Here is an 18,961-nt window from a genome sequence, read left to right on the forward strand (position 1 = left end):
AAATCCCATTCTCGCTTCAGTTCCTGAATCCTGCCAAGTGGATGTGTTTGGTTTTCAACGTGCGAGACCGTTGGTCTTGGAATAAATTACGTAGGGCAAAAAGGGGCTGAAAGGAAAATGCTGTGCTCTTGGGTGGCTCAAGAGGTGAACAGTCAAACACAGGAGTGGGTGGTGGGAGCACACAGCCCATTGGGTGTTTGGACAGAGGATTACAGGACAGCTTCTGTTGTAAATCTGGATAAAGTGTGTTGGCAGAGCTGTGTTTTGACAGGAGCTCTCCATATTCAAGATAATAAATGAGAGTTGGAAGGAAATGTTTCTGCCTGTAAACTACTGTGACAGACCTGTGTAATGAGAAATATCTGTCAGTTTTTTCATGTCTTCCAGATTTATTCACTTAAACGATAAGTTTGCTAGTAAATTCTTAACAAGCCTACTCCAGTGGAAAACAGCCCTAATTACTGTGAGCGTATTTCTCACTCTGGATTCAAGAAAATGAGGGAGAAGAAAAAAATTATTTATTTATTCCTCCTTCCTCCCCAACTCTCTTCCAAAATGGGGAAGAATTTGAATATGTGGCCTGAATTTAGTTTGGCTGTAGGCAAAGCCAGGTGTGGTGTCTGTATCCAGTGGTCACGAGAGGAAACGCTGGTTTATGGGTCCGATATGACAGTGTGCACAGAGACCGATACTTTTTGCAAAGAGGAGGGAAAGTAGGGCTTGAGAAATCCTTTCATTCCCTTTGCTGAAGGGTTCTGCCTGCATGCAGCAATAAATGAAAGGCTGGAGCTGGTGCCGCGCAGGAGTGCTTGTTGACTGCCCCGTGTGTGACTGTGCTCCGAGGGAGAATAAGGGCCCGCAGGTGGTTTTGCTGTGCTGCCTTGTTGGGGAAATGAAGGATGGGAGAAAGGCAACCTGCTGCTACACTTCCACGGCGCTGCTGTAGCCTGTAGTCCAAGTGTTGGTGTATTAAGACCCAGGTAAAGGATTAGGAGCCTTCTTTTTATTGGCTTCTGCCCCTGTCAGCCTTCTCACAACCAGCTTGAACTTGAGCTTCGTGAGACACTTCCCAAGGTAAATTCAGTTTAAAACGAGCTGAGCGTTTCACGGTGGTGTCTGTGAGTACATCTTTTACTGTACATCTCTTTTAAAAATGCTGTGCAGACAAATTTGGTTCGTCTTCACTGTTCCTGGAATTGCCTGATTATTCACACCAGCTTCTAGCCTCAAAATGATTTGGATATATCCTTCTCTCAACAGTATCTTTTATTTTTACATTGATTAATCAACTCTTTTAAGTTGTTTAATAGTCTGTCAGAGACCAGGTGAAGTATTTCCGTGGAGACCAAAGGTTAACCTTGCATCAAAATTCGTAACGGAGGAAAGGGACCTTTCTTGCTCCCTATGTTACAAACCACAAAACCTCTCCTGCTGCCCCTGTGAAAATACCAGGCTCACAAGAACTCTTCCTTTTCTTGCCACCAGATTCAAACCAGTCAGGGAAAATGGATGCACGGAAGTATTTTTCCTCTTTAAGTTTTGTATAATGTTTTAGGGAAAAAAACAATGCTGCAGATTATCTTGAAATTAGTCTTTCAGCCCTTTTGTTATTTGTAATGTGAGTGAAATAAGGGCCAGGTAATGAGTCTGAATAGCTGCTGGGACATCTGAGGTCCCAACCATCTTTCAAGAGCAGATAAAGACAGCAACAAAACATTAATGTGGACTTCGCCTTTAAAAGCAAGATCTTAGAAAATTAATTCTAAAATGTAAAACTCTTTTCTGTCCAGGGCTTTCTTGGCAGCTGTAAGCATCCTTTGCAGCCTATTCTAAAGTCTAGTTCTGGTTTTCAGTTAAAGGAAACTTTGTTTTCCATGTAGGCATAAAGAGATTTTTCTGGCTTTTTAAAGCTGTTTTCCTCTAAGAAGATAAATTCAATTATCTATCCATCTTCCCTCAGAAGGTGTAATTGTATTTTACATTAAAAAAAAAAGCAACAAAAAGGAGCCTTGTAGTGCCCTGTGAAGAGAGCTGATGCTTATCTTGGAGATTGAGAGTGAGACATAGAAGTAATACAAGTCAAAGCGATTTACCAGAACTAATGAAGAAATTCAGTGATAGAGCTGAGATTCGAATCTTAATCTGTTTCCTTCTCTATACCTCCCTCTAAATTCAGGTCAGCTCTTGCTGGGCCGAAACTAGGATCACTGAAAGCTGTGGAAAGACATCCAGAAACTTCAGATGGAGCAAGTATTTTCCCCAAATATGTCTGAAACAGTAATATTGAAGTTTAGAGTGCTCCCTTTGCGCTATTTGCAGTGCAGGCTGTTGCTAGTTGACACGCTGTGTCTGTGTTTCTCCATGGTGTTTGTCTTAACCCAATTTTCATCACAGGTCTGGGGCTGTATTGAATTAAAAAGACACAGGAAAACCAAGTCTCGGAAGCAAGAGGGAAAATAAAAAAAAAAAAAAAGATCTTTTCTACTGGCTGTAGACCAAAGCTCATCCTCTTGGTAGTGGTATAAATGTTGGATGTCTGACATGTACGAGTAAGAAAGCAAAATGGGAAAAATCAGAGACCAGCTCCCTCTAATTTTGACACCTCCTAGAAAAGCCTGTAATATGCGTATTTCACAACAGACTTTCTTCAAAACTTACCTTAATATTTCATTTGTCTTATCCTATACTTTCTACAGGTAATAGGTGGTAGTTATGGATTCAGATGCCATGAAAATAATTTAATTATTCTGTTGCATAAACTTTTTTTTTCATTGATAGGTATTATGTGATTACCCGTCACTCTTTGTGGACCTGGGGCTTGGCATTGCCAACAGAGAAACTACAGCACAGTTCAACAGCAAGGTACGAGACAGAAATGCAGTGTACGAGACTTCTCTAGACAGATTTGGGCAAAGCGTGACCCTACATGAAGACAGAAAAGAAGGAAGGTGGCAGAAGATGGAGGAAAAAATCCTACAGAACAGCAGAAAGGGAGATTTGGAGGAAACAGCAGATTTACAGAGGTAATAGAGGAGGAGCAGAGATGGGAGAAGGAAAAGCAGATGCCAAGTGTGAGAGCAAATAAAATTTGGGGTATGATAAAAAGCCAGAAGGGGCTGAGAGAGCTATATTGGTAACAGGAGGAAGGAGTGAACAGCGCTCAGTGCAAGACTTGTTCTGCTTCTGGCCATTCGCGTGTCCCTCATAGCAATACCACTGCTGTGCCCATGTCAGTCATCAAAATACACAGAGAAAATTCCAGGTCGGCCTCCAGTGATTTAGTCTGTTTCTCTGTGTTTTTGCTTCTGGCTCTGAATCTTCCAGGGGGACCAGAGGGCAGCAAAGGGCTTAAGTTTTTTTTGTTTTGTTTTGTTTTTAACTTTCTCGTTGCTGAAATACATAGTCTCTTCTGGCATTAGTCTGAAGTAGAAGTCTCATTTAGTAGAAGAAACTTTGCATTTAATCCACAGGCCTATTAGGGAAACAGCACAGCAGGAAACCAGTTAGACTGTTGAGTAGAAAATAGACTTGCTAATAAACCTCTCATTCTTGTTGCAGTCCCAGGATGCTAAACATTTTTTGTTTTAATAAACAGAAGTTGGTGATTTTTGGATAACACCATTTTTTTTCCCCATAAATTAATACCTTGCAGCTTGGTTCAAAGGCAAGAAAATGGGGTATTTCAGACAGAATTGTACATTTCTTATAGATATACCTCATCCCTTGGCTTGACGCATATAATCACAAAGAAAGCAAAGGCTTAGCTTTCTTGTATGTGTATCTTTGTCGTCTGGTATGTCTTGATATGACATAAATAAAAGGAGGACAAGACCCTGGAGACTCTGTTTCACTCATGGCTTTGTCCTTTCATCTCACCAGACCTTGTTTTAGTATATGTCTAGAGCCAAATTTCAGTTTGCTCTTTATGCCTGTTGTTTTTTGGAGACCTATTTCTACGAGTGTGTCTCAGCGACTGTTGTGTTTTCCATGGGAACCGAGAAATACCAGCTGGGTGATTACCTGCTTTGGAGCTGTTGCAGTAGGAAAATTGCACGGAGCTCTTTGTGAGACGCAACATCAAGGCAAGGAGCTACAATAAGGAGGAAGATTCTTCACGTGTGTTCAAAGGTAAAGGTTTAGATGAGGCTACTGAGTTTATGAATAATCCCTCAGACCAGATTTACAGTGCTCTAGGTCTCCCATAGACCTTAGTAGGGCACTTCCAGCCAGCCCCTGCCCAGCCCAAGAGCCTCGTCCCAGGTCAGTCTGGCACGTTGTCCTTCTGAGCCATGTTCCTGAATTATTGATTTTATTTTCTGTATTGGCCTTGGACCTGACTGTTTTTATTACCAATTTGAGCTATATATATGTGGTGATTTGTTATTGGACTAAATAAAACAGTGGTTTTGCAAAAGAAGGGCATTTCTCTAATTAGTGTATATCTTGGGCAATACAGGTGTCACTGTACAGAAGACTGCTTGGCTGAAAAGACCTTCTGGAACGACTGTGCTGCAGGTGCAGACATCAGTAGATTTGGAGCCATCATCACGAAATACGTTGGAGTTGGTAACTGTCTCAAGATTGTTTCTTACTGTACCGTGGCTTTTATTTCGTTTTAACATGAAAGCCTGTTTCTGTGTTGTCGTTAGGGTTTGGGCATCACATCAAAGAACGTCAGACGGTTATGTTTCATTTTAAGTAGGAAGAAGGAGCATGTAAGCTCAAATCAGTGTAAGAGAAATGGATCTATTTTTGAAGTGGCAAAGTAGTTATAGACACATAATAATAACAAATTATAATAACCTTACCAATCCGCAGGCGTATGGGACAAGAGTGCCTCCAATCAGGCTGTCATATGTGTTGAAGGCATATGTAGAAATTGTTCGTGTTCCCTTAAACAGCATTTTACAAAAATTCATGGGTTTCTTTTGATACTAATCAGTATTTTTTTATTAGTCTTAGTAATAACAATACGGATTCTAATAGTAATCACTGTCTCTTATGGTTCTCACGTGAACCATTATAGATTTTTTCTTAATTTTGTGTCATAAACTGGATGCTTCAGAAATATGCTATCAAAGGATGTCTTGCTTTCTTTATAAGAAACCTTATTATTAGCTAATTAAAAATCAAATCCAGCATAAGGACAGAGACCTTGCTTTTATATGCATGCTTTTATAGCATTTCAAAGCGTAAGTCTTGGTTTTGCTGGAATTGTTTCTTTTTTTTTTTTTTTGGCTTCATAATGCTAAAATGAATTTCATATTTTTCTTTTCCATTCACAGAATTAAAAGAGGAATAGCACTGGCAAAAAATTTAGCCTTTTTGCTGGCAAGAAGATGAATTTTACTGACCAGTCTTGCATGTTTGTATAAACAGTGGGACTACATACAGGTCTGTAGCATTCCACAGGCAGTTTTGGCTGTAGGAAGATTACAGCAAGAGCTGCAGGGGGTTATAGAAAGAGCCTCAGCTCATCCTTTCTTCAGTCTCTGAGTAGCCACCTGCTTTTTAAGGACTCTTGTAAAGAACAGTTATGGAGGTTCTTGTCTAAAGAGAGAGCTTTCAGCTGTGGGTGTCTTGACACAGATCACGTTCTTGCACGTCTCTTTTCCTGTTCTTATAACCGTAGATGTTCTCTCTGAGGTAAGTTGTCAGTGTCAGTTGTCATTGCTCCGGAGGCTTCAGCAGAGCTATGCCAATTAATCTGCCTGAGAGCCTGCCCTGCTCTCCCTGCTACGGTCTGTTTCTGAAGCCCACTCAGCTTCCTAGCTCTTGTTCAGTTTCCAGCCCATGGAAGTACAGGGCTCTCGTCTCCTGAATCACCAGGATTCAAACAACTTCACTGAGTATTGGAATTGTCTTAAGTAGGAATTTCCTCTCCAGCCTGGGTAGAGTTCATTACCACCAATGAGGGATCCAGAGCATCGAAGGGAGGCACCATCCTTTCCCCACTGGCTACAGAGGGATCCTGAGTGGCATCAGAGGGTACGTAATTTTGGTGTTCTTGTTTTAGTGTTGTTATCCTGCTTGAGATGGGCTGTGTAGTCCATCAGCAGTGTGCCTGCAAGTGGTCTCTGTCTGGACCTTGTGTGCCTGACACTGGGCTACACACCAGGAATCCTCATCAGCACAAGAGCCAGAGGTAACTGATTTTAAAGTACTTCCAAAACTCGGGGTAAGTAGAACTCTGAATCCTCTGTGAGACTTAACTACCACTATTGCATCAAGTGCAAACCTGGGTAAGTCTTTAGATGGCATCGCATCCTAAAATAATTAGGAGTTTCTAAGCTTCTTGAGACCCTGATAAAGTAGATCTCACCCTGTCTTTTACAGACTATTTTTTGATAGCTTCAAATGCTTTCTGAGGTGGCTTATTTTTCCTTAGGGGAAAAAAAATGTATGAAGTTCCCATACCATCTCATACAAGTGAAGAGTCTGCAACTTCTTTCTTATTCATTTTCATCCAGTTTATCTGTTTGAGTTACAACTTCATTCATTTTCTCAGGATTAGGGCTTATTTAAGGTTCTCTTCTTGCCCTTGCCCTCTTTCCACTAAAACCAGCAGATTTTCGGGGGAACAGCAATGAGGCCACTGAATTTATAACTCTTTTCAGAAGCCTTATATATGCAGTGAAGGTGTTTTCCATTACTTTCATTGCCAATATGATTTGCTCAATCTTTCATATCTTTCTTTCCAGGAAGCTATAGCTATGAAGTATGCATCTTCCCAGTATAAGCTGTGATACAAATAAATCAGTTGGCTTCTCTGAGATGTCTTTGTTTGGCTTAGATGCTCTCTGTGTTTTTGGTTGCCTATGGAGTGAATCCCTCCTTGAGCTCTGGGATTGCCCTGACCCAGGTGCAGCACATTGCACTTGAACGTACAAACCTCATTAGGTTCATTTGGGCCCACTTCTCAAGCTTGTCCAGGTCCCTTTGGACCAGGCTCACCCTTCTGTAGTTTCCTGGGTCCTCCTTTCTACCCTTTTTAAAAATGGGAGTGATGTTTTCCTTTTTCCAGATGGGAAGAGGCTTGGCAGCTCCATCAGCCAGCACCCTCAGGACCCTGGGATGTGTGCTCCATAGACTTGTACTTGTTTGGTTTCATCAATTGGTTGTGAACCTGCTCTTTGCTACAGTGGGAAGGACTTTGTTATTTTTTTGGCCTCCCTTGCCAAGCTCAGTTCCATCCGTGCTTTGGCTTTCCTGATCCCAGGAAAGGAAATGTGAAACTATTGAGAGAAAATGAGCGCTCTTTTATATTACTATAAATGACTCGATCACGGGTGATCAGTAATAAATTGTGCTATTTGTTGGACACGTTCTGTCTTTGGGGGCATTGCAACGAAGACTTTGGCGATGATGGGCACAACTACATTTGTATAATTTAGGAGAGATTTCTCTCAGGTGATATAACTGGACTCTCTAACTGTCTTCAAGGTAACCTAGTATGTACACCTTACTTTGTTAATTCCTTTCCTGTGGGATAGCATAAATCCACTTCATAAGGTGAAAGGATGGAGAGTGATGACCTGGAGCAGAGGCAGCAAAAAATGAAGCTAAACATCAGTAACATTATTCAAGAGCTCTAAAAGTTAGCACCATGAACAGATGAAATGGTAGAGAGCCTGTAACATTCTTAAGGGAATCAAAACGATCAGCGATTAAGGATAACACACTAACCAGTGTTACTTAGAACAAATTTAATGTATTGGAGAGAACATCAGTGTTTTAGAGAGCCAAAGCACTCTGTGTAGTTGCTGGGGTGAAAGAGTTTAATCTTCATTAGCAGTGTTGGTAGGATTGTATGAAGCTGACAAACAGAGGGGTTAGATTTGCCTAGACAACATTTTTATCACTGCAGCAAGGGTTGCCAGGATTAGCATTATTTTGATTGCCATTAGATGGCTAGAGAACATGTTGGAAGGGAGCCAGACTCCCAAAAGCGTAAGGGAGCCCTGGTCTTCTTTTGTTTTTTGGAAACAAAACCAGGTACAGAACAGATTTTATTTTCTAAAGTAAATAAACTTCAGAGTGAATTCAGTTAATTGCCATCCAAGCAAATAACCGATCAGATTAAAGTTATTTCTGGGTCACTGGCAAGGTCTGTGCAAGGAATTTAAAAGAAATGCTAATACTTTGTGGTCAAGACCTCAGAAATTAGGAGAGTGGAATTACCATTTCTCAGAAACGTTGATTTGTTGAATATGTATAATAGAGTACGCCGCTGCCAGCTTAAGCCAACAGTAGATTTCAGTCTCTTTCAGTCCTGGTTGGTCACAGCTAGGATCAGGAATAACTGGCATGGATTAGGCTAAGTACCCTTAGCCTAAAAGTAGAAATGGCCAAAACTTTTCCTTTTGTACAGGTTTTCCACGCTGGCATTCTTGCTGAAGCTGAGCAGAAGTGTCTATATAACATTTTTTAAGGATGTATCTGTGCATACCCGATTTGTCCATCTCTGTCTCTGGGGTTGAAGGGTGAAATGCTGCTGTCTGTGTTCCTTGCTGCTTTTAATCACTTCAGTTTCCAGGTTCAGATCTGCAACTCAACCTTGTGGGTTCCCCCTAATTCTGGGGAGCGCTCATGTTTTTACAAGGTTTCAGAAACCACTATCTGCGGCATACTCTGAAAAGCTTCTTTTGCACTAAGCTTATTTTCCAAAGACCTAAGTGTTGTAGTATCACTGCTTGAAGCTGTGTGTCCTTACACGTATCACTGATGGCAGGAATTAAGCCGCCTTGTTACAGCTGGTCTGTCTTCGTAGTGAGTGAATGGCTAAGGGATGCCGAAGGGGTTGAGAGGATTGTTTCTGTGGCTATGAAGTCCTATGGAAATGCCAACCATCTGCAGCTTATTTAGTGCTCTCACTCAGCAGAACTGCAGACACATTGCTCTCTAATACCTTATTTAGGTGCCTATTTACTGATAAGAATCCTAGGATGCATAGCTAAAGAGGGACCTGGTCTGTCACGATGTTACTTTGCACCGGGGAAATCCTGTATCTTACAGCATACCCGACTGAAAAATGACCCAATAAATCAAATCGGAGGAAGGGATTTTAGTTTGTTCTTCACTAAAGTGCAAGGTTAAAATTCGTCCAGCCAAATCTAGCTCTTCTCTACCGCAGCTAAGATAATGTGCCATGAAATAACCTTAAGCCAGAAGTTTTGTGCTGAAGGTTGTGTGTAACACACCCGTTGTGTGTAACTGCTTTTCTGCAGGACACGGTTCGACTCCTTGGTTAAAGGTCAGAGTGGAAGTGGGCCAGGCTTGAGTCTGTTTTGGTTGACATAGGTTGGAAGGGAGTGAAAAGATTAAAATTCTCCTTTATTAATGTGGAAATCGTGAAATGAACAAGGCAATGCTGGACCAGTACCTGAGAAGCCAAGAAGTGAGGCAGACTATAAATACAAAGGGAAACTAAATCGATATATTAGTATATGATCAAAACAAACAAAGTGGTTTGCCAAATTATTGCCTGCTAGCTGAGCTGCAGTAAGTCTGCATGCAGCCGAGCAGTGAGATGAAATCCATTTTGCACATGAAATTGGCTGAGAATGAATATGCACTTAGTTCCACGAGGTAGCAGACAGGTGGCAATTTGCAGTAATATATTCATTTTCAACGGCGTGCCTGTACTTTAAGATGATGAATGACTATAAAATGCAAATTAACCACTGTTAACTAGGAAGAAGAGTCAGGATACTGATTTTTTTTTCTTCCTTAGGTTTTATGTGGGTCAGGCTAAGCTGATACAGACTCATGTTTTACTGTTTAGCAGCAAAGACAGTGAAAAAAGAAGCAGAAGTACTCCTCAACACATTTCAGGTACGTGCCATTGTTAAGGCCACCGGTGATACGTGGTGATCTTTCCTTGTCAAGAATCCCCAAAGACTGGCTGTTCTTCTGGAGACCTTGACTAGGCCTTGCGTGCCCGGCAGAATAAGCAGCAAGGAGCTCGGCGGGGTTTGATGCTGTCCTTTGTTGATTGTGCAGATCCATTTAACATCTGACTCAGCTCTACTCTTTTTCCACTGGAACATTGTTAGCAAGTCAAGTCCCAGTGTGTGCTTAGGGTTATTTTGCACCCCTGTCCTGTGAGTTATTAATTTAAGGACAACATTATAGGAGGTGGTAGCTGTTGTTTTTAATTTGAATACAGTGCTGATTTCTCTCAAGGAGTCTTTGTCCCCCTGCTACGAGGGAACAGAAAGAATGCTGTACTGGAACCATCCCATGATATTTTTACTACATCCTACTCATCTATTTTTTTTTCCAGACAGAGGGTGATATATCTTAATTATCATTTGGCAAATCATCATTATTCTTCTAGTTTATCATTTCATATGATTGAAGCTATTTACAGCCTTCCCTTTCACTTGCTTCTGCCTATATATGTATTTTAGGGCTGCCTGAAAGGGTTAAGAACATATGCAGACATATCCTTAGGGGAAGAATGGAGGAATACATCCCAGACTCTTCTTTTTTCTTTCCTCTCAGACATAGCAATGCACAGTTTTACCATTATTATCTAGGCATTGCGGACAAAGAGAATGATAATATGCAAGGAGAGACAAAATAAACATACTCCAAGACTGCTTTTCTCTAACTAGGTTACTTAATATGGCCTTAGCAGATGACAGTTGTATGAGAGGAAGGTATAAGATACACATGGCATCAGAGTTCAGCAAAAGCAAGCATGTGTTTCAGCGCGCTCAGAATGCGGACCTGGGAACCTGCATCCCACCCCGCTTCACGCAGTCCTCGGGACAATCTAATTTGAAGTTGTATTACGTTCCTCAGTTCCTCATCTGTGCCTCATTCAGCGATAATTTTCATCCCCCTATGAAACAATTTCAGGTTTTGCTTTCCTGGAGAACGAAGCCAACAGACTAGGGACATTTATCACTGTTTATACGTGTGAAATGAATTCTCACGTTAGGACTGCACAAGAACTCCCAGAGGAGAGATCCTAGTGCAAGGCGGCTGTGGGGTCAAGCTCCAGCACAGTCACTGGTATGTGAGTAAAGCAGTGAGATATGAAAGTCTGTTCTCACTGGGTTAAATCTTAACTCTATGTTTCCCTTGCTGCAGTGCCACGGAAACAGCAAAACTGCAGTCGTTCCTTTTGGCCAGGCCTCCGAGTCCCGCTGGCAGTTGTAAACCTTCGGAGTTCACCCCTGTTGATAGAGGAGTTTTAGAAGAAGGCAGAAGGCTGGTAAGGTAAATCCTTCACTCTGTGCTATTAGGGTGCAGGAGAGAACTTGAAGTTACGGCACAAGTTAGAGGTTCACTGTATTTATTACGAGGGGCAGCAGTACTGTCATGATAAGAGGAGGCACTGCTTATTCTGCCCCTTCCTCTCCTGACTTGTTTTTTCCCTCTCTAACCCCAGCATCTTCTTGGAAAATGCTAGAAGGAGACAGGTGCATTCATTTTGCTGTTGTTGTGTGTCTAATAACACACCTTCATTCACTGTTAGCCCGCTTTCAAGCTCAGAGGTGTTAAAGATAAAACTCTGAAGCAGTGGCCATCAGGTCAGAGCTATGTGACTAGGAAGGAAGAAAGAGAGGTGCACTTTCTAGAAATGACATGGCTGGTTTATTCTGTTATTTTCTTGAGACACTTTGCTAGCCAGCTAGCAAGGGTTGGACAAGTCCGACTGAGTCTTAGAATTAACAATAAGAAAGTGATGTAAATGCTAATTCTCCGTCAGAGGCTACCAGCCAGATTTTGCTCTCTGCTTCGTTAGAGAAAAATACGTAGGAAATTCAGTGTGATCAGCAGACTCATTCTAGATTTACACTCATGTAATAGGATTTGGTCCAAAGAGACTAAAAAGAACTGATGTATCACTTTTATTGAGTTGCATATAGCTGTCTCGCTCTGTTCAGGAGAATATTTTAACCAGACCCCATGTAATATTGCCTGTACTCTATGACTAATTTCTACAGCAATATTAATATAATACTGCAGCAATTTATTGACTAAGAAAGAACTAAATTGCTTGGCAGAATAATGGAGAGAAGAAAAAACCTAGCAGGAGCGTTAAGTATGGCAGTCTTCATTGACCACAAGAGTACTAACTATAATACACTGAAACCAAGTTCCTTTAAGAACAATAAATAAAGAACTCAGTATATCACTAGCAGGTATGAACTGCTTAATCTCTTTAAGACATTGTGCCTTGGTCTGCTTGGAAGCCAGACTCCATCTTGCCTGACATAAAAATTGTTTTCAGAGCCTCAAGCCATTAGCTTGTAAATAACACAGAAAATAATGTTATTGTAGTGCTCCTGCTAATTTCATCTCCATATCATTGCCGTGCTAAAGCAGGAAAAAAGTCAGAAGATATAAATTCTTAAAATCAAGAGGGAGGGTGTTTGTGTGGTTTTGTTATTGTTGTGATTTTTTAAAACATTATGGATGATGATAAACTCGTATTAAGTGGAAACTGGTTTCAGTTCTTCTCTTCTCCCACAAGGCTTACAATTATTGAAATACAGAGGCTATAATGCAATTTATTTAAATCTGTTTTGATGAATGTAGAATGAAATATTAAAAATGACTCAGCCCTGCTGAGTTTTTTGAGGATCCTTTCAGAAACATTTTGGTGTGTCTGAATGAATCCAGGAAGATTAAGCATCAGAAACACACTGCTTAAATAATGAGCTTGTAATTGCAGCTTTTATGTACTAGGAAGAGGCATTTTGGTCGTTTGCTCTCCTTAGCTGAGATGGAAACTGCCTTCCCTTAATTCACTTTTATTCTACTGTGGAAGATAATTTACACAGAGCACTGAGGCTCTGGTGGCTTAAATAGCGAGGCTGTAACAAGAAACTGGATCAAACAAAAATTTCGTTATTTGTGAGAACAATTCTGATTTTGGATTCCTAATTTGCAAAGTGGAGACCAAGAGCAAAAATCATGGGTGGTGCGAGCAGGCATAAGTCCATTGGTCTGAGAGGGCAAAAGAGCATTGGAAATTATCCCAGTGTAATCTCGCAAGAACAGAACTCATTTTGCACTGCTTGTTTCTTTGAAACCCAGCCCTCCCTCTCTACCCCCCAATAAAAGCACTCCCATCTAAATCTGCAAGTCCAGTCCCAAATAGCAGTATATCTGCCTTGAATCTTGCCTGCTTTTTGGAGTCTGTGTCTGACCCGGGCTGGTTCTTGTATAACATTTTAATCCAGAGGTTTTTCCTCTTCCAGCTCCGCTGTGTGAATAAGACGAAGCTGTTGTAGGGGGGAAAGGTCCAGCTGGCATGGGGGGGCTCTTTGTGAAACCCCCTGCTTGTGCTGGCAGCTGGGTGAAACTCTTTGCTTTGTCTGAAGGTAAGGAATGACTCAAAAGGAGAGCGGTGAGAAATGTGGCACTGTGATCTTTTCCAAACCTGGAGACTCGAATGCAGTTTTGATTAGAAGATGGTGAGCTAATTTCTCAGGCAGCTTGGCAAGATAAATTTGGTTCCAGTCCTGCCTCCTAATGCCCTCCTGTAGCTGCTGGCCCAGAGCAGCTCCTCAGTCATACATCTAGCTGAAAATCACCCAGTACCTCTCAGTCTCCATCAGAAGCTGAAAACTTGTTTGGATGTAGATGAAAATAGTGTTTCGTCTGCGGGCTCCAGTCTGGCATGCCTGTGACTGGAATCCAGAAGAAGGTTTCTCCGAGCCACGGATGTTTGCCTGGCTGTTCGCGGGGACAAACAGCTGCCCGCTCGTTTACCTGACCATGAAAATACATTTCCCATGTGAAAAGTGTCAAATGGTTTTCTTAGGGTGACAGTAAATTTTAAAAGGATTGTCAGGCTGGAACAGGCAAACTTGAAATGGTGCTGGAGCAGTACTCAACTTAGTTTTTCCTTTAAAAATTTAAAAATAAAATTTAAAGACTGAACCAACTTTGCAGATACTGCAACTCCGTTAATGAACAGGGCAGATTCACCAACAGCTTCAGGAAATCAAAGTTTCTCCCATGATCTCTTCTCAGTGCTCATGAGCCCAGAGAAATCTAACAGTGTGAAGGAATCAGAAGGTGACTTTTAAGCTGTTTGACTGGCTCAGTCCTTGACATCCCCAAAGATGATACCAAGAGCCAGCTGCAGGCTTGTCTCCCACTGACATGTGAGCACTGCTGCAAGAAATACCTGCTCGTTTCCTATTGCCCAAGGAAACATTTGGTTCTCCTGAAGCGCTGTGAGAGCTGACAGGCAAGGCTTTGATTTTAGTTTTTATTTTTAAACATAACTTCCAGTACCCTCAGCCCTCGCTGTCCTTCCATTACAATACAAATCAGCCTTCCTCTCACTTCAGTCTGGAGCGCAGAGATCATGTTTATTCTTTTCTCCTTTTGGCAGCACAGTGCAGATCTAAAGCAGCTCTCCCCCTAACGAACCTCGAGTCAAGCACGGAGTAAGATTCGTGCAGTGCTCAAATTGAGGAGAGGGGTAGCAGGGGCAGGGCAGCAGGCTTCTGGCAGTGAGGTGGCACTGGGGCAGCACGAGCACAGCCCAGCTGCGAGGTAGGGAAGCCAACACTGCTGATGTAACTGTGGCCCTAACGTGGGTAGGAGGATGGGGAGAAAAGAGGGGTGGCAGAGGGCTGGTCAGTGCTCTGTGTGTGCCCCCACTTCAATGAGAAGGGAATGTTGCTTTAGCTACACTTTTTCTTCCAGGCTTTACTGGTTTTGAGGCACCGGCAGATGATGACGGTGGAACGAAAATGGCACCTTTCTTAGTCACAAGGCAGTTCGGAGATGTTGTGTCTTCCTCTCTGTCTGCTCAGGAATGAGATCACGAGCTAGGCAGGCAGCTGGACTTAGCAATGGCAAGCCTCTGACTCTCTCCTTTGCTCATAGTCAGTGGAGATGTAACGCTGCTCAACGGCCCGTGATGGACTGCCCACTCGGGTGTACCTCTGCTAGGGCAGAGGTCTCGTCAGCAGGTTCCAGCGGAGCCCCTGTTTGAAAAGCTGTTAGTAGGTGAAAGTAGCTGCCACTTTCCGTCTTGGAAGCTCGTATTTCCTGCAACATCGCCTGGGTCATATATAGGGTGTGTTGTTCTAAGCGCAGGGTCACACTGCGGTGTAATTAGATTTCTATCTCTGTCTTAATTAAATAACAAGTCAAGCATGGGCAGATAAGGAGACATCACATCGCTGGGCTGACAGCTTTGGAAAGGAGATGCAGGTGATTTGTTTTACCCGGACAGCCTTCTTTCTCCTTGAACAGATGTACCTGTTTGCTTCGCATCCAGACAGACTCACGGTGCGTTGGCTGCTACAGGGTCTGGCTGGCGCAAGAAGATCTGGGGCCAGGCTGGAAAGCAGTCCAGACCGTGCTCAGACCCTGACCGGTTTGGGTTTGAGAGGATTTAACTTTACTCAGCAGCAGGGTTCTGACCCAGCTTTAATAACAATGCACACGTGGCTGTGCTTTAACTGCCGGCAGCGCGCGTTATGACAGTACTGATGAAAGACCAATGCCATATGCTAAAACACATAACAAACAGAGCTGCTGACATTGAAAAACCTAATTTTTCCGTAGACCAGACTTTCCTACAAGTGCTGAAATATCGATGGGAATTTCAGCACACAAAGAGACGATTAACTTCTGGCTTTAGCCAACTTAGGTAAGGATTTGAGGGCTGTGGCAGCTCCATCAGGAGTCCTTTGCCATCGGCTCACTCCTCCTCACATGCAAATACCTTAAACTCGTTTCTCTCTCTGGTCTCAGCTGCAGGATTTTGGCACGGGGAAAGGGCACCTGCTGCTGCTGAAGAACTTGGTGCTTTACAGATGAAACCCAAACGTGTTGAATCCCACCTGGAGCCTGGCTGGCAGCAAACGCAGGGCCCAGAGCGGAAACGTGATGTTTTCTCAGAGAGACGCTTGACTTGGCAAGCGGGATCTTGTGCTCTTTTCGTGCGGGATCGTGTGCTGCCTCTTGCTCCCCACTAGTTTCAGGGTATGGTCCTGTGAAGATCCCATTGTAGAAATGTAATCCTGAAGTGATGAAAATGGGTGGTCATAGCAGGATTGCTGCATAGGCAGGGGTCCCAGTGCATGTGTGCAGGATTTTCAGGTGTCAGCATTATATTGTATCGCAGATGAGTTTTGCTACGTGGCCTCCATCCTGCTGTCCCACCCAAGCGACCTTTCTTGAACAAAAGCCTGGGCTAGTGCCCTGCACACAGGGTAGTGTGTATATTCAGTAATTACCATCAATTTTTAAGTAAAAATGTGCCTGCTTTTCCCAACTTTCAGATGGCTCATTGCATTTGTGCTTCTTGTTTTCTCATAACGAGCTGTCTACAAAAGCTCTAGTTCAAATTCCTTTCCAGATCTCTAACAACCTGAGCTTAGCGAGAGAAGCAAACTGCCAGAGGATGCAATTAGCTTAAATTTAACCTGAAACCGAAATCTTACCCAGTGACACGGATGAATCCCTGGCGGTTCATGCCTGGGGAGCAGAGATCAAGGTGCTTGTTAGCTTGGGTACTCTTGGGCTTTATATCCCATGTCAGAGGGCAGATGTCCCCTGTCGGGCTGGACGGAAAGACGCACGTCCTGAGTGACTGGGGCTTTCCTTGGAGTCTGCTTCGCCACGTGTTTGTGCGGAGGCAGCGATTACGTAAAGGAGTGGGAGATGGGGTAGCGTTATTTCTGTTGCAGGCTCAGCCTGTATGTGTGATGTGCGGGACGCGAGCGTGGTGCGTGAGCCATCGCGCACGGGGAGCTCGGCGCGCGGCCCCACGTCAGGGTGCAGAAGAAGAAATGAAACAGTGCCAGGGGAGCTACCGCTGAGCTTCCTGAAAATTGGGGTTTTACTTCCCACCTTTACGATGAGCTGGGGATTTGAAAACTGCACCTGGAAGCGTGCAGATTGCAGCCCTCACCTGATCATGCGTGCTGCCACCGTGGAGTACCCGTCCTGTGTGTCTCTTCCCTGCCTGTTTTAATAACAGCACCCTAACTGCTTGTTTACAACCAAATAATCTGCACGGAAATGGCACGGCTTTGGTTCATAATGCTTGGCAAACAGCATGGCCTGGGCATCAGCATCGTGGTCTGATCTCCAGGCAACAGCTTCTCCTCTGCCTCGCACTGCTGCTGTCTCTGAAGTGGGATTCTTTGCTGCACCAAACTGCCAGGAGGTGATGAGGGATAAAGGACATTAATAAGAGGCCAAGCAGGCTGTGAAGACAGCATGCTGCTTGGGAAGAGGGTGCTGCGGTACCTTCACTAATAAATCAGGATCATTATCACACCAGGGGAGAGAAAGAGAACCCAGAGCACCAGCATCTGGCGTGAGTTATGTCTTGGAGCCGGCTGGAGCTCTCTGTCTTCCTGAAGCACTTGCTCCAGCTACGCCGTGCAGCCTGCCAGCAGCCATTCATCCCAGGCGCTCTGACCAGAGAGCTGACGCTGGGCCGAGGCAAATATTTATTGTCTGACTTTTTTCTTTCCTTTTTTTTTACTTCTTCTTTTAATACATGCTGAGAGCCCAGAAACGCTCGGAGTGCTTTCTGCAGGGGCTATGGGCTCGTGTGTCAGTGGGAGGAGATATAAAGGCCAGGGAAGCTTTCTCTTTTTATGAGTTCGATTACCCTGTTTGGCTCCAAATAGACGCGTGTGTATAGAGAGTGACAGCTGCTGAGCACAGGGACGTCACTGCAGCAGCGTGTCTCTCCTCAGAGTCCATTTCTTACACTGTGCTTCTCCTTCGGCCAAGCAACTGAAATGGGAATGGGGGAACGCTGGTAGCGACGCTCCTGAATTCATTAGTTTCTGTTTTCATCCACACTTGTTAAAACACAAATGCCCTGAGTGCTTTTCTGAGAGTGATCCTGGTTTATGCAGCTAATCCTATTTGTATTTTTTTTTTCCTTTAATGAAGGGGCTTTTCAGATTGAAAGCTTGCGAGCACAAAGCTGCCTTCGTATGCTGGAAGTGCGATGCCGTGACCATGGCCACAGACCAGCTTCAGGTGATGCATGCTGACATAACACAGCGTGTCAGAGACTCTTTGCAGACATTTCCTCAGTACTGATGCCAGACACGCCAAGGGTCACCATGGCACAACGGTAGCAATTACATGAATAAAAACTTGCATTGTCCAGCCAGTAAAGCATTTTGGACTTGTCTGATTGTCTTTGTTCCTCTGGAAAGAAGGTGGAACTTGAAGCCCCAATAACCACTAAACTGGGAACCAAGTATCCGGGAACCAAAATACAGGGTTCCTGACAGCCACCTCCGGGTTATTACCAGGGGCTGGGTCCCCTCCAGTTGTTCCCTTGGAGGGAGCCTGATAACTGGGTACGGCAACACAGACCTCAGCACTGCTCTTCTCCTCCGTGGAGACCAATGGTTTCCAAATGACCGTACCCAGCAGCTGGGCAGGTTGAGGAGCTCTGGCTCAAGCTGCTCGGCCTTGCATGAAGCACATTTTGGTGACTGGGGGCAGGTAGGCTGCTGGCTGGGTGCTCCTGAGTAGCCAGGGGAGAGCTGCGTGCTGGATGTTTACCAGGTGCTGAGTACCGCACAGTGGTGAATCAGCCTGGAGAAGAGGAGGCTCAGGGGTGACCTCATCGCTCTCTACAGGTACCTTAAAGGAGGCTGTAGCGAGGTGGGGGTTGGTCTGTTCTCCCACGTGCCTGGTGACAGGACGAGGGGGAATGGGCTAAAGTTGCGCCAGGGGAGGTTTAGGTTGGATATTAGGAAGAACTTCTTTACTGAAAGGGTTGTTAGGCATTGGAATGGACTGCCCAGGGAAGTGGTTGAGTCACCATCCCTGGAGGTCTTTAAAAGACATTTAGATGTTGAACTTAGTGATGTGGTTTATTGGAGGACTTGTTAGTGTTAGGTCAGAGGTTGGACTTGGTGATCTTGGAGGTCCCTTCCAACCTAGGTGATTCTGTGAATCACACAGGTTTCCTTTCTTCCCATAAGAATTA

The 18,961-nt window shown here is 43.8% G+C and overlaps 1 protein-coding gene across 1 annotated transcript in view; it reads left to right on the forward strand.

Annotated features, from left to right (window-relative positions):
* Window positions 1-16,269, forward strand: part of LOC310880567 (uncharacterized protein C8orf48) — a 99,660-nt gene extending 83,391 nt beyond the window's left edge. The window contains exons 11-16 of the transcript XR_014571762.1: window positions 2,779-3,023; window positions 3,946-4,128; window positions 4,457-4,566; window positions 5,286-9,834; window positions 11,101-11,229; window positions 15,742-16,269. The gene's annotated coding sequence lies outside the window, so the exon portion shown is untranslated. The remainder of the gene's footprint in view (window positions 1-2,778; window positions 3,024-3,945; window positions 4,129-4,456; window positions 4,567-5,285; window positions 9,835-11,100; window positions 11,230-15,741) is intronic.
* Window positions 16,270-18,961: the final 2,692 nt, after the last annotated feature.

The sequence above is a fragment of the Anser anser genome (assembly GCF_964211835.1).
Source record: "Anser anser genome assembly, chromosome: 13".
In the NCBI taxonomy this organism is placed as follows: domain Eukaryota; kingdom Metazoa; phylum Chordata; class Aves; order Anseriformes; family Anatidae; genus Anser; species Anser anser.